We start from the raw sequence: 14,686 nt of genomic DNA, 5'->3' as shown, positions 1-14,686 counted from the left end.
TGACAAGACAAAATATTGTACAAAAATTGTACATTTTTACATTTAACAAGAAAACACAAGCACACACAGACTTTGACTTTATTCAGACGTAACATCAAAAGGTTGTATGAGTGCTTCATATATGTGCAACCTAGGGCAAATAGCCTCCCTGGCTCTCATTGTAATCACCTTTACATTTAGCCCTTATAAATCTCTTTCTCAATTAAAGACAGGAATTACCTAGACCACATATGCATCCTAGAGGAAAAGGAGAGATGAGGAAACAAGAAGGAGAAGGAAGGAAGGAAGTTTCTCCATCTATAAAATTGAGACAACAATTTATAAGGTTGCCCTGTCTGGTGTGGCTCAGTTGGTTGGGCTTATCCTGTGCACCAAAAGGTTGAGGGTTCAATTCCCGGTCAGGGCACATGCTGGTTGCAGGCTTGATCCTTTGTGGTGGGCGTGCAGAAGGCAGCCGATCAATGTATCGTTTTCACATTGATATTTCTCTCTCTCTCTCTACCTCTCTCTCTCAAATCAATTTTAAAAAATCTTTTAAAAAAATTTGTAAGGTTGCAGTGTGATACAGGCAATAAATAACCTATGTGAAACCACTCTATAAAAGTGATTTTTTTTTTTGTAAAGAGTGCACGCATGAGTAAGGCACAATCCCTCCCCCTAGGAAACTTCTAATCTTTTAAGGACTCTAAACATGTGCATTTACAATTCTAGTGGGAGGCAATTTAAGAGTGTTTGTCACTTTTATTTATTCATTCATTCATTTATACACAGGGGAAAAAATATTGACTTTTTCCTCTGTGCTAGGCACCCTGCTACTTTGTACCAGGCACAACTAGAGTCACAGCAGTGGATAATTCAGATCCTCTCACTGCCCTAATGGAGCTTACAGTCTATTGTGGAAACAGGTATTACATCTGGAGTAGTCATCAGAACAGGGCTGACTACTGGCTTCCAGCTTTTTCTTCTTCACTGATCTTATGCAGTACCTCACCCATGGTGGGCTCTCATCGAGCACATGCTCAGTGAGACCCTTGAATTCAGAATAGTCCTTTACTGAGCTGAGGTAGATGGGAAGAACACTGCAGAGCACACATGAGTAAGTAATAGTGGAGATGGCTGAAGTAAGAGCTTCCTGTAGAAATTGGAGATAAAGCAAAAAAAAAAGAGGCTGAGCAATGTGCCAGGCAAGAGAGGTAAAACCTTAATGTGAAAGCAAGGAAGAGCTGGTCATATTTCACTTAGAAATATAACTCTAGCTGTGATGCAAAGCATGGACTTGAGTGGGCAAAAAAAGGGGTAGGGAGCTCGGCTGGTGTGGGTCAGTGGTTGAGTGTCGACCCATGAAACAGGAGGTCACGGTTTGATTACCAGTCAGGGTACATGCCCTGGTTGCAGACTTGATCCCCAGTAGGGAACATGCAGGAGGCAACCAAATGATGAGTCTATGTTTCTCTCTCTCTCTCTCCCTCTCTCTGAAATCAATAAGAACATGTTAAAAAAAGGGGGTGGGTAGAGAAACCTGTTAGAAGACAGATACAAAAATGTATCAAGGGCCTGAATCAAGGCTATGGTAGGGGGATGCAGGGGAGAGGACAATGCAAAAGACACCATTCTTTTTTTTTTTTTTCACCATTCTTATAAAGGGAGCAGTGAGGAGGAGGAGGATAAGGAGTAAGACAAATGGAAAGAGAATGATTTGAATGAGCCTTCAGTCTAGATCTAGTTCCCCAGGGATATACTCCCATTGAATACTGCTTTTCCTTCCTGGCAGGTCTCACAATCTTAATTAATTATTTGTGCAATTATCTTGTAATGTCTTCTTTCTCTGTAAGTACCTTGAAGTGAGAGTCCTTGCCTCTCTGGCTCAAAAATGATACTCAATAGATATTTATGGAAAATGTTAACTAAATGAAAAGGGTGGTGGGGCCAACGTGGCTCTGAGACTTGGAGCATGGGTGAATGGAAGGTGGGAGGAAGACTGGATTGGTTTTGATCCTTAGACTTACAAATCCAGCCTTGGGAAGAGAAAGAAAGAAAGGAGTGCAGTTAATCATTTTGCAAACAAGAAATGACAACAGATGCTTGGCCAGTGTGGCTCAATGGTTGAGTGTCGACCTGTGAACTAGGAGGTCACGGTTCAGTTCCCAGTCAGGGCACATGCCCAGGTTGCAGGCTTGATCCCCAGCGTGGGGTGTGTAGGAGGCAGCCAATTGATGATTATCTCTCATCATTGGTGTTTCTATATCTCTTTCCCTTTCCCTTCCTCTCTGAAATCAATTAAAAAAAAAAAATTGACAACAGAGTTGATTGATTCTCACACATGCCCTGTCTTCATGTACTTTGCCATTTTCTCGTTTTGCCTAGATTTCAGCACATTTCTAAGCCTGCGGAATAGCTTTGTCTCTGAGATTCTTATCTTTGTCTCCAAGATTCTTATCTCTCAGAGTTTCAGACACAGAAGTCTAGCGGTTTATCTGGAATGTTTCCCGGCCTGGCTCAGAGAATTGCCTGCATCTGTGCAGCCTGGCTCAGAGCCTGCCTGCATTTGGGCGGATCCTCTCTCTCCCTGCCAGAAGGGGCTGATGACAGACAATAATCTATGCAAGCCCATCTTTCTTCCCCTCTTAGGGTGGCCCCAGGATCCAGCCTGAGTTAGGGTCTCAAGTCCAAAAATTACAAGTTGGCAAAATAAATATTGGCACTATAATGCAGTGGTTAAGATCTGGATTTGGTGTCACTCTGACCTGAACCTGCATCCCAACTCTGCCACTTGCTAATTGTGTAATCTTGGTCAGGTCAGTGGATATTAATATCCATCTTGAAGGGCTGATATGGTGATTAGGAGAGAAAATTTACAAAAATCATTGACTCATTGAATAGTAACAATTATTATTCAATACAGAGAGTCTATTGTCTATGTCCCTGGTGAAGACCACCAGGAAGCAAAATAAAGTCTGAAGTATCAACACAATGGATGGTGCCACCATAACCACTGCCACTACTACCCCATCACAAGAAAGGTTGCCCACAGTGTCTACTCCTTTATATCATTACCTTTTGATTCCAAGTTGTGGCCTGTGCCCTTGGCTGCAAGTAAGACTAGATAAATCAGTTAGGAATTTGAATGCTTTTGGCGATGGATAACAGAAAACTTGACTGTGGAGACATTTAAAACAAAGTGGAGTTTTTTTCATATACAAGAAGAATGGAGGTGGGCAGTTTTACTGGCTCAGTAATATGAGTTGATATCTCTGTGATTCCATTTGACTTATTCTTTTTAAAAAAATATATATTCTATTGATTTTTTATAGAGAGGAAGGGAGAGGGATAGAGAGTTAGAAACATCTATGAGAGAGAAACATCGATCAGCTGCCTCCTGCACACCCCCTACTGGGGATGTGCCCGCAACCAAGGTACATGCCCTTGACCAGAATTGAACCTGGGACCCTTCAGTCCGCAGGCTGACGCTCTATCCACTGAGCCAAACCGGTTAGGGCTTGACTTATTCTTTTTTTAAATATTTTTTATTGATTTCAGAGAGGAAGGGAGAGGTAGAAAGAGATAGAAACATCACTACATCAATTATGAGAGAGAATCATTGATCGGCTGCTGCCTCCTGCATGGCCCCTACTGGGGATTGAGCCCACAACCCAGTAATGTGCCCTTGACCGGAATCGAACCCGAGACCCTTTAGTCCACAGGCTGATGCTCTACTCACTGAGCCAAACTGGCTAGGGGGTTTTTGTGAGTTTTTGTTTTTTTTTACTTATTTTTATAGTTACAAGTTGGCTATTGTAGCCCAAGCCATCACATCATGTTAAGGAAAGAGGAAGGAGAAGGTGTAGTATCTAAAACTAGAAAGTCTAAGTTTTCTAAAGAACTCCATAAAGCATACCCTGCTTTCTGTCTCATAGCCAGAAACAACAGTCAACAAATATTGCAGCTTCCTTATCCCTCAGAGGGACATTTCCAACGTGTTCATTTCACACTGTTTCTGAAAGTCCCCATAGGAACTGAGCCCCCAGTTGTCCACAGAAGTAACCTGCTCATTAATGAACCCTGTATTGACTTTTCTCTCTTCCCCACTTCACTTGTCTCAGGGAACCCAAACTAAAGAGAGGATGGGATTGGCTGGGTCTGTGATACTAGGAAAGTGACAGTGAGCATTGTCAGCTTTGATAGTATAAGGTGTGCACTCTCTCTCTGTTTGGGATATTGCCCAAATATATGAAGAGGCTGCAGATGCTGAGTGTCCAATAAGAATGATACAAGTCCACATTAATAAACCCCTGGGACAGCGCAACATCAACATATACCCTTCTTTCTATACTTCCACTTCAAAAAATGAAACAAAACAAGACTCCTAACTAAAATAACCTACCTTTTATCGCCTGAAATATCATCATTACATTTATTCCCCACTCCCAAACAGGAATCAACCGAAGTCTCATTAATTACATCATGTAGCTTCAGGTCCAGGAGTGCTGAATAATGCTCATTCTTCCTTCAGTTCCACAATGATCCTGCTTCAATGTTCTTCAGTATATGGATTGAACTTTATTTTTTTAAAATATATTTTATTGATTTTTTTTTTTACAGAGAGAAAGGGAGAGGGATAGAGAGTCAGAAACATCGATGAGAGAGAAACATCGACCAGCTGCCTCCTGCACACCCTCCACTGGGGATGTGCCCGCAACCAAGGTACATGCCCTTGACCGGAATCGAACCCAGGACCTTTCAGTCCGCAGGCCGACGCTCTATCCACTGAGCCAAACTGGTTACGGCTGGATTCAACTTTAAAGTCAACCACCACAATATACCACATTCTACATATATGGGGTAGGGGGAGGAAAGGAGGAGAAAATTAAATATAGTGTGTAACTGTTAAACTGACATGGCCAGAAACCTTTCTGTACCTGATTGCCTGGCCTTGGTTGATAGTCTTTTTTGTTGTTGTTGTTGTTGTTTTTTTGTTTTGTTTTCATGCCCTTGACTGGAATCGAACCTGGGACCCTTCAGTCCGCAGGCCAATGCTCTATCCACTGAGCCAAACCAGTCAGGGCCTTGGTTGATAGTCTTGACTTCACATATCTACTACCCATTCCATACTCTCTTGGTCTTCAACCAGCACCTCAGTTCCTCAGGGTCATAGTGATGGGAAGAGGGCATGAAGGAGACATGCTACTGTTTTAAAGGCCCTGGTCCAGAAGTGGCATATATCACTTCCACTTATATTGCATTAACTAGAACTTAATCATATAAGTAAGTTTTCTAGAGGTGACCCAAACCTTTTTTCTTGAGGGACTAGAGACTTTGGTGGTGCTGCCTGTATGATATTCCCATAGTTGTCTTCACTAAACATGGCAAGAATAGGAGGTGCCCTAGGTATCCTCTGGATTATATCCATAATCCTCTCTTCCTCTATTATGAAAATTCTTTTGCCTTGATAATAGGCTCATTCATCCCAGTCAATCATCACAATCAGAGATAGGTAAAATTTAACAATAAGCTCTCCAGCGATAAAATCCCTGATTTGAAGAATTTGTCAGTTTCTGCAGTGTAAATATTACCACCAGAGCCAATTTTAAACAACCAATGTTATGTCACTGAATATAGAGTTGAGAAAAATGCACTGTAGTGGGTGAAATAATGGTCCCCCAATGATGTCCATATCCCAATCTCTGGAACCTGTGAATATGCTACTTTACATGGCAAAAGGACTTTGCATATATAATTAAATTAAGGATTTTGAGATGGGCAGATCATCCTGCATTATCCAGGTGCGTCCAGTGCAGTCACATGTATCCTTATAAGGGAAAGAAGGAAGCAGGAGAGGCAGAGGCAGAAAAAGAGATGTAAGCCCAGCTGATGTGGTTCAGTGGTTGAACGATGACCTGTGTGAACCAGGAGGTCACGATTCTGATCCTGGTCAGGGCATTTGCCTGGGCTGTGGGCTTGATCCCCAATGTAGGGTCTGCAGGAGGCAGCCAATCAATGATTCTCTCTCATCATTGATGTTTCTATCTCTCTCTCCTCCCTTCCTCTCTGAAATAAATAAAAACATATTTTTTAAAAAGAAATGTAACTGTGAAAGCAGAAGTCTTTGTGATATGACCAAGGAATGTGGGTAGCCCCTAACTGCAAAAGGCAAGGAACAGATTTTCACCTAGAGCCTTCAAAAGGAACACAGCTGTGTTGATACCTTGATTTTAGCTCATTTTGGATTTCTGATGATCTGCACAACTGTAAGGTAATAAATTTGTGTTGTCTTAAGCACTAAATGGGGGTAATTTGTTACAGAAACAATAGGAAACTAATACATGCACATAATTGACTCTTGTAAGCCTATTTGAGCTGGCTCTAGCACACCACTGAATTCACCTTTGTCTTTTAAATCTATTTACCTACTGGCATGAAAGCCCAAATTGGTAAATGACAAGCCCAAATTGTCAACTGCCATCCTTAGTTTCCAATCCAATGAAACTATTTTCATGTCCTCTAGTAGAAGATAATAAAACATATGATTAGCCATGTTCAGAATCACAAAGACACGAAGATAAACATTTAAAAGTAGTCAATTAAGTATAATAGAATTGCCACTCCACATTTACCCTTTTTCTTCCGGGATCCATCTGTTCTGGCTCTGAGTAAAACACCACCACACATTGGTTCCTGGTTCAGAACTTAGAGTGCATCCTATAGGCTAGACTTTCCATCCTGTAAGTTGTTGTCTCTTACTTCTGTTGGCCACCTTTCTACTCCAGCCATTTCTGTGGCTATCAGGTGCATGCAGGTATGACCTGACAGCCCAAAACTTCAGCTGTTTTCTCCAAATATCTCTTGCTTTTTGCCTCGGGGCTTCTCTCATGGAATTAACCTCATAGGATGCCCATGGGAATTTACACAGCCATGTGATCCTTGTGTCATCCTGAAAGTGCTCTTTTTTTTTTTTTTTTTAACATTTCCAGTTTTTATTCATAAAATCAATCCAAACAGCAACAATAGATATACCGAGCCACATATCAATAACAAACCAGGGAGGAAACAAAATATTCCAGAGACATCTTGAACAATTTTAAAGGAATGCACACTAGGCTAAAAACCTACAGCTAAACTGTGGTTACACAACAGGTTACATTTATTCCTGCATTTTCTCAATAAGTTCTTCCTTATATTTGCCTTTCTCTGTTCCAACTTGTCGAGATGTGGCTTTGTGTTCAAGAATTTTTTTCTGATCTTTGTCCAGTTTTAGCCTGGTGATAACCACCTTGCTGGGGTGAATGCCCACGTGAACAGTTGTGCCGTTAGCCTTGTCACGCTGCACCCGCTCGATGTAGATGACGTATTTCTTTCTGTATACCTGGATCACCTTGCCGATTTGCTGACCTTTGTAGTGTCCTCGAACCACCTGGACCTCGTCGTCGTCCTTGCGGATGGGCATGGAGCGGACGTTGTACTTCTGCCGCAGCTCCTTGGAGAGCAGGGAAGACATGATCTTGCGGCACTTGTGCGAGGGGGCTTTGAAGAGGCGTTTGCGGTTTTTGCTGCAGTCTGAGGTCATGAAGGGGTTGACTTCACGGTGACCGTCTGGCTCCTGAAAGTGCTAACTCTTGAAAGTGCAACGGAGTTAATCCTTCACCAATGAAGGCAGGAGCCAATGAATGAATATACTTCTCTCTTCCTTCCCTTGGTTGGACAATTGAAAAGCACATTCTACATGGCCTCAGAATATTTCCAGGGGAATAGAACCCCATGTGTCCAAAGCAGTAACCTCCTAGATCCCTCATCCTTGGGCTGACTTTCCTGGCTTGCCTATTTTACTCTTCCCTTCTTTGACTCATGTTCCATGGGATCACTTCTGAAAACAAACAAACCAACCTATTTGCATGCCCTTGTCTCAGGCTATACTTTTGGGGGAAATTAAGTCTAAAAGATTTGATAGTGGATGTGACCTTAGAAATAAAAGTCTCAGGATGGGATTCTGGAACTGGATCAGACAGCAATGAGAATCCCATTGTTGGTGGTAAATGGAGTGATGATAACCCTTGACATACAGTAATCTCTTAATTAGTAAAATTCTTACTAGTGGTATATTGTAATAAGATATAGAAGGAAGGTAAAACATTGATTTAAGAGGAAGGATAGTATTTGAATAGCCTGGGCAATCCTATCTAATAATAGAGAAACATGGTAATTAGCCATACCTCCGCTACCCTTCCCATTAGCTAATCAGGGCGATATGCAAATTAACTGCCAACCAGGATGGCGGCCGGCAGCCAGGCAGCTTGAAGCGAACAGAAGGCTTGCTTGCTTCAGTGATGGAGGAAGCCAATGTTCCCCGCCTGCCTTGCCGGCCTCTGAGCTTGCAGTTTAAGAAACATTTTTACAAATATAGAAGCTAAACAAAACCCCAGAAACCTGCTTTCAGCCAGCCGGGCTTCAGCCAGCAGGACCGCAACATTGTTTCAATTATAGAACAAACGCAGATCCCTGCCTTCAGCCAGCCAGGATCTCAGAGCTGGAGTGAGCAGGACCACAACAGTGTTACAATTATAGAACCCAAACAAACCAGATACCTGCTTTCAGCAGCCGAGGCCTCAGAGCTGGAGCCAAGCCTCAGAGCTAAAGCTGGCCCAGAATTAAAAAAAAAAAAAAGGGAGCGGTTGGGAGCTTCAGTCACCCGCCAGCCTGAAAACGGCCCTCAGCCCCTCACCCAGACTGGCCAGGGACCCCAGTGGGGACCCCCATCCTGAAGGGGGTGTGACCAGCTGCAAACAGCCATCATCCCCTCACCCAGGCTGGCCAGGCACCCCAGAGGGGACCCCCACCCTGAAGGGGGTGTGACCAGCTGCAAACAGCCATCATCCTCTCATCCAGGCTGGCCAGGCTCCCCAGTGGGGACCCCCACCTTGATCCAGGACACCCTTCAGGGCAAACCAGCCAGCCCCCACCCATGCACCAGGCCTCTATCCTATATAGTAAAAGGGTAATATGCCTCCCAGCACCGGAATCAGCGGAGCAGCGAGGCCTCCCAGCACCGGGATCAGCGGAGCTGCAAGGCCTCCCGGCACCGGGATCAGCGTGACAGGGGGCAGCGCCCAAACCCCCTGATCTCCCTGCGGCTCTGTGTGTGACAGGGGACGGGGCCACAACCTCCCTATCCGCCCTGCTCTGTTCGTGACAGGGGAAGGCGCCCCAACCCCCTGATCAGCCTTGCTCTGTGCCTGATAGGGGGGAGCTCCCCAACCCCCTGATCGCCCTGCAGCTCTGTGTGTGACAGGGTGCAGCGCCCCAACCCCCTGATCGGCCCTGCTCTGTGTGTGACGGGGTATAGCCATAACCTCCCCATCGGCCCTGCCCTGAGTGTGACAGTGGCGGCGCCCCAACCCCCTGATCGTCCCTGCTCTGTGGGTGATAGAGGGCGGCGCCCCAACCCCCTGATTGGCCCTGCTCTGTGCGTGACAGGGGGTGGCGCCGCAACCTCCCTATCGACCCTGCCTTGAGTGTGACAGGGGGCAGTGCCCCAACCCCCAAATTGGCCCTACCCTGAGTGTGACTAGGGGTGGCATCGCAACCTCCCGATCCACCCTGCTCTGTGCATGACAGGGGGCGGCACCCCAACTCCCCAATCGGCCCTGCTCTGAGCCCGACCAGGGGCTGCACCTAGGGATTGAGCCTGCCCTCTGCCACCCGGGAGCAGGCCTAAGCCAGCAGGTCGTTATCTCCTGAGGGTCCCAGACTGCGAGAGGGCACAGGCCGGGCTGAGGGACCCCCCCCCCCCAGTGCACAAATTTTTGTGCACCAGGCCTCTAGTATAATAATAAAAGCATAATATGCTAATTGAACTAAACAGCCAAACGACCTTCTGGACATCCTTCTGGATGAAGCCAGGGCTGCGAGGGCTGAGGCAAGCTGCCGCAGCTGCAAGGGCTGAGCCCCTTCTATGAATTCTGTGCGCCAGGCCTCTACTGGTATTATAATTACTAGAGGCCCGTTGCACGAAGAGATTCGTGCAATAGGCCTTTCTTCCCCTGGCTGCCGGCACTGGTTTTCTTCCGGCACCCAGGACCCAGGCCTTTGCTCCGGCCGCAGCAGAGAAGCCAAGCCTCTTCAGTCTTCAGTCTTCTTCAGTCTTTGCTCAGGCGGAGCCTTCAGTCTTCGCTCTGCGCCTGCATACGCAAATTAACTGCCATCTTTGTTGGGTTAATTTGCATACTCACCCTGATTGGCTGGTGGGTGTAACGGAGTGACACCAATTTGCATGTTTCTCTTTTATTAGTGTAGAAGTGTAGATGGTGTTGGTTGGCTTTTTTTCCCCCTTTGGGTTGGCTTTTGTAATGGCTGTTGAAGTCTTGAAAAACAAAAGACAGGATCAGGTTAGCTATCAACATAAATATATATGTCAACCCTGGCTTGAGTGATACACTAAAGTACTTATTTACTTCTCCTCCTTCATCAATCACTTCTTTTGTTTCTTCCTCTGACTTCTCTACTGTCTACTGCATGTTACAGTTCCTAAAAGTTCAGTCTTAGGTTCTTTATTTCTTGTGCTTTCCAATGATGAATTACCTTTGTCCTGTATCTTTAGTTATTATCTTCATTCCAATGGCTCTCTGGTATGTCTGCCATCCTTTCATGTAGCTTTATGTTCTTGAGTATCTTGCTTCAAATATATTAAATGACTTTGGACAGTATGTCAGTAAATCACCACAAGATGGCAGCCTTGCTAGTTTTGGCTACCCTGAATCCAGTTATCCACTTCTTCAAGTTGGAGGGGTTAAGAGCGACTTCTAGTAAGACTTTAATGTTGTTGATATACTTGTTGAGAGCCTATTCAATATCAATTCTTTGAATATATTCGTATTTTTTTAAATATATTTTATTGATTTTTTACAGAGAGGAAGGGAGAGGGATAGAGACCCAGAAACATCAATGAGAGAGAAACATCGATCAGCTGCCTCCCGCACGCCCCCCACTGGGGATGTGCCCGCAACCAAGGTACATGCTCCTGACCAGAACCGAACCCGGGACCCTTGAGTCCGCAGGCCAACGCTCTATCCACTGAGCCAAACCGGTTCTGGCTATTCGTATTTTTTAATATTTGCAAAAGTTAAGTATAATTCCCTTTGCAGATGAGAAAATTGAGTTAAAAATGGTTAACTTGCTCAAAGTCAGGACCTAGATTTAAAATCAGTTTTGACTCCAAAGCCAACTCTCTTTCCATTACATAAGTAAATCTCAAACTGCAACAGTATTATTTAAGGTTTTTTTTTTTGTTTTTCATTACAATTAACAGAAAACCAACTTGAACCAGCTTAACAACAACACAACAGACCATTTGGGAGTGCCTCATGGAACCCTAAGCAGAAACAATGCCCTGGCTTTAAAAGAGAGAATGACCCTGGATGGTGGGGCTTAATTGGTTGAGCATTGTCTCATGCACTGAAAGAGTTTTTTTGTTCCATTCCTGATCAATTGTGGGTTTGGTCCTCAGTAGGGGGTGTGTAGAAGGCACCTGATCAATGTTTCTTCTCTCTGTCTCTCTCCCTCTCTCCCCCCACCTCTCTAAAATAATATTTTTAAAGAGAAAGAGAGAGAGAGGAGAGAGAGAGAGAGAGAGAGAGAGAGAGAGAGAGAGAGAGAATGAGAATAAAACCAGAAACTGGAAAGCCTTCAAGATTTGAGGAGAAAGGGAGGAGCAAGGGGAAAGGAAATAAAATAGCACAATTTTAATGCATTTTAGATATTGAGCCCCATGCAAGGTTCAATTTGAAAAATAAGTATTAACTATATTAGACAATACTTTTAAACTAGCCATTTCCACATTGTTGCATATTTGGGAGATGTTGGATTTTTTTTTTCTATTTTTTCACTCTAATAAATAAAACTGTGATGAATATTCTTTCATTTTGTACTAGACAGTGCACGAAGTCATCCGGTGTTTGCATTTCCCCTGGCCCTTACAAATTTCCTTAAGGGAGGAAAGGGATGGGGGTGTAGCCTTAGGTAATTATAGCCTTTGCCTGAGGCCAGTGCTACTTGGACCTTCCCTGATTGTCAGCCAGTCCAGAAATACTTAGTGAGCATCTAACTACATGCCAGGCACTACCCGACACTGTGGATATAAAGGTGAATAAAATAGGTACAGAATGTCATGAAATTACTCTAGTGGGGAAGACAACATGAAACATATTCCACTAAATAATTATAAGAATCACAAGCAGCCCCGGCCAGCGTTGCACAGTGGTTGAGCACCGGCCTATGAACCAGGTGGTCACAGTTCAATACCTGATCAGGTCATATGTCCTGGTTGTGGACTCGATCCCCAGTATGGGGCATGCAGGAGGCAGCCAATTGATGATTCTCTCTCAACATTGATGTTCTTATCTCTCTCTCCCTCTCCTTTCCTCACTGACCACAAGTGACGGCTAAATAGACAAAGAGATGTTCTAAAGCAAGCATGCCAAACTCGTGGCACACAATGAGTATTTTTGCAGCTCAGCCAAAATAACGGTATGCAAGAAACGTTTTAATAAAAATTTAAAAATTTCGTAACTTAATTTTCACAATATCCTGTTATACATAATTATTAATAATGAACTACAATGCTCATAATGACTCATTACTATAATCGTGTTGCATTCATTTTCCTTATGTGCCTTACTCACAGGCACACCATTTCTCTCCATTAATACTAGCAGTGAATATTTTAGCAGCTGATTGCCATACCATTAGTCTTGGACTGACTGGTTTGGTGTGCGCAACAGGAAATATTTCGCTTTTGGAGAACAAGAAAAATAGGTTTATTTGTATTACGCTTATTAATTTGTGCAGTTATTCAGTGTCTGGTAAGTTAATGTTCAAGAAAAAATATTAATTTTATTAAAATGTTCTATTATTTTATGTTAACAATTACTTATTTACTTCAGCCCTTTGTATTCAGCATATCTCTATTGAAATAAACCTATGTTTCTATGAAAATTGAAGCTTTTGTTTTTTTTGCAGCCCACATAAACTTAAACCTTGTTTATTTGGTCCCTGTTAGCCTTTGAGTTTGACATGCTTGTTCTAAAGATTCAAGAAACAGTAAACAGACAATCTGGGGAGATTAGGGCAAGTTGCCCTGAGGAAATTTTACTTAACTGAGACCTGAAGGATGAGTAAGATTAGTCAAACAAAGAGATTAGAGAAGAGCTGTTTGAGCAGAGAGAAAAAATGTGCAGGTCCAAAGGTGAGAGAAAGATCAGCAGTTTCAAGGGATTGAGAAAAGTTCAGTGTGGCTGGACACAGAGAATAAAGGGAAGTGATAAGAGATTGAAGTGAAAGAGACAGCAGGGTCCAGATCTTGCAAAGCTCTTTTAAACTATATGAAGGATTCTATAATATACTAGTGGCCTGGTGCATGGATTCATGCACCTTGAAAGGAAAGTAATTAGAAGAAATATTTTAATATCACTATTTGCCCTTTCTCTATAATAGAAGTGTCAATCAAATTCATGATCAACAATGACAGATGGAAACATGTGTGCGATTAGCGCCAGCAAGAGCTTTATATGTATCGTGCATGCACAAGTCAACTTAGCCTTTTATCTACACTAATAAAAGAGAAACATGCAAATTGGTGTCACTCTGCTACACCCACCAGCCAATCAGAGGGACTATGCAAATTAACCCAACAAAGATGGCGGTTAATTTGCATATGCAGGCACGGAGCGAAGACAGAAGGCTCCGGCCAGAGTGAAGACTGAAGACTGAAGACTGAAGAGGCTTGGCTTCTCCGCTGCAGCCGGACCAAAGGTCTGGGTTCCGGGTGCCGGAGGAAAACCGGTGCCGGAGGAAAACTGGTGCCGGCAGCCAGGGGAAGGAAGGCCTATTGCGCGAATCTTCATGCAATTGGCCTCTAGTATGTATAGAATAAACGTGCTTAATTAGATCTGCTTTCTGATTTAGCTAAACTTTTTCCAGCCCAGTCAGTGAAGCACCCCAACTTCTCTTTCAGGTAGTTGTCAGCAACACAGCAGTAAATATCAACAGGAAGCAGATTATTATTGTAGATCATGCAGGGAGAACAAAGGGTAAAATATTTAACTGCACCAGTGTTTGACTATATTCTGCACAGTGAGAAAACCTGAAGTCATTTTCAAGGTCCACCATTTCTTACTTCTTTTCAGGCAGCTCAAGTTTCTAAGCTTTCTAAATCTCTGTTTTCTGGCTAATGAACAGAAAATAGGATTCCACCAAGTCTCCTATCTACCTACTCCAGGACTTCTGTGAGGATCAAATGAGATGAGGCACGGGAAAACGCTTCACAGACATTTGGTTAAAGTGTGAAATGTTTGCATCTGGCTATAAAGCAAGTCGTGTTCCTGGGCTGAAGAAACTGTAAGGAGGCTAGTCGTCACTAGGGAGAGGAAGCGGGACGTTGCTACATGACATCATTACCCAGCGCCCACAGTGACCGTTTCAGGCTGGGCTGGACTGTGGGCTGCATTTTGCACCATGGGATGTTGGCAGCATCGGCTGTGATTTGGTGGGCTGTGGCTCCGGAGTGGTGGCGGGGCCTGTGTCCCACTTGGGGGAAGCCGAGTGTTGCTTTGTGGGTGCCAGGTTCGCAGTGCCATTTCTCTGTAAATGGCCAGTGCACGTCATGGCAGCTCCTGCATTGAGCGTCTGCCCCCTGGTGGTC

The 14,686-nt window shown here is 43.9% G+C and overlaps 1 protein-coding gene and 1 pseudogene across 1 annotated transcript in view; one reads left to right on the top strand and one right to left on the bottom strand.

The window, feature by feature from the left end:
* The window catches only part of MYCL (MYCL proto-oncogene, bHLH transcription factor), a 104,617-nt gene that overhangs the window by 1,312 nt on the left and 88,619 nt on the right, over positions 1 to 14,686 (top strand). The window lies entirely within an intron of this gene.
* LOC139003223 (large ribosomal subunit protein uL24 pseudogene) lies at positions 7,048 to 7,564 on the bottom strand (annotated as a pseudogene).

Source organism: Myotis yumanensis, unplaced genomic scaffold (genome assembly GCF_028538775.1).
Source record: "Myotis yumanensis isolate MYYU_CA2020_CCGP unplaced genomic scaffold, mMyoYum1.0.hap1 SCAF_2, whole genome shotgun sequence".
Classification (NCBI taxonomy): Eukaryota; Metazoa; Chordata; class Mammalia; order Chiroptera; family Vespertilionidae; genus Myotis; species Myotis yumanensis.
The sequence above is the reverse complement of the archived record's forward strand: the minus strand, read 5'-3'. Positions and strand labels throughout refer to the sequence as shown.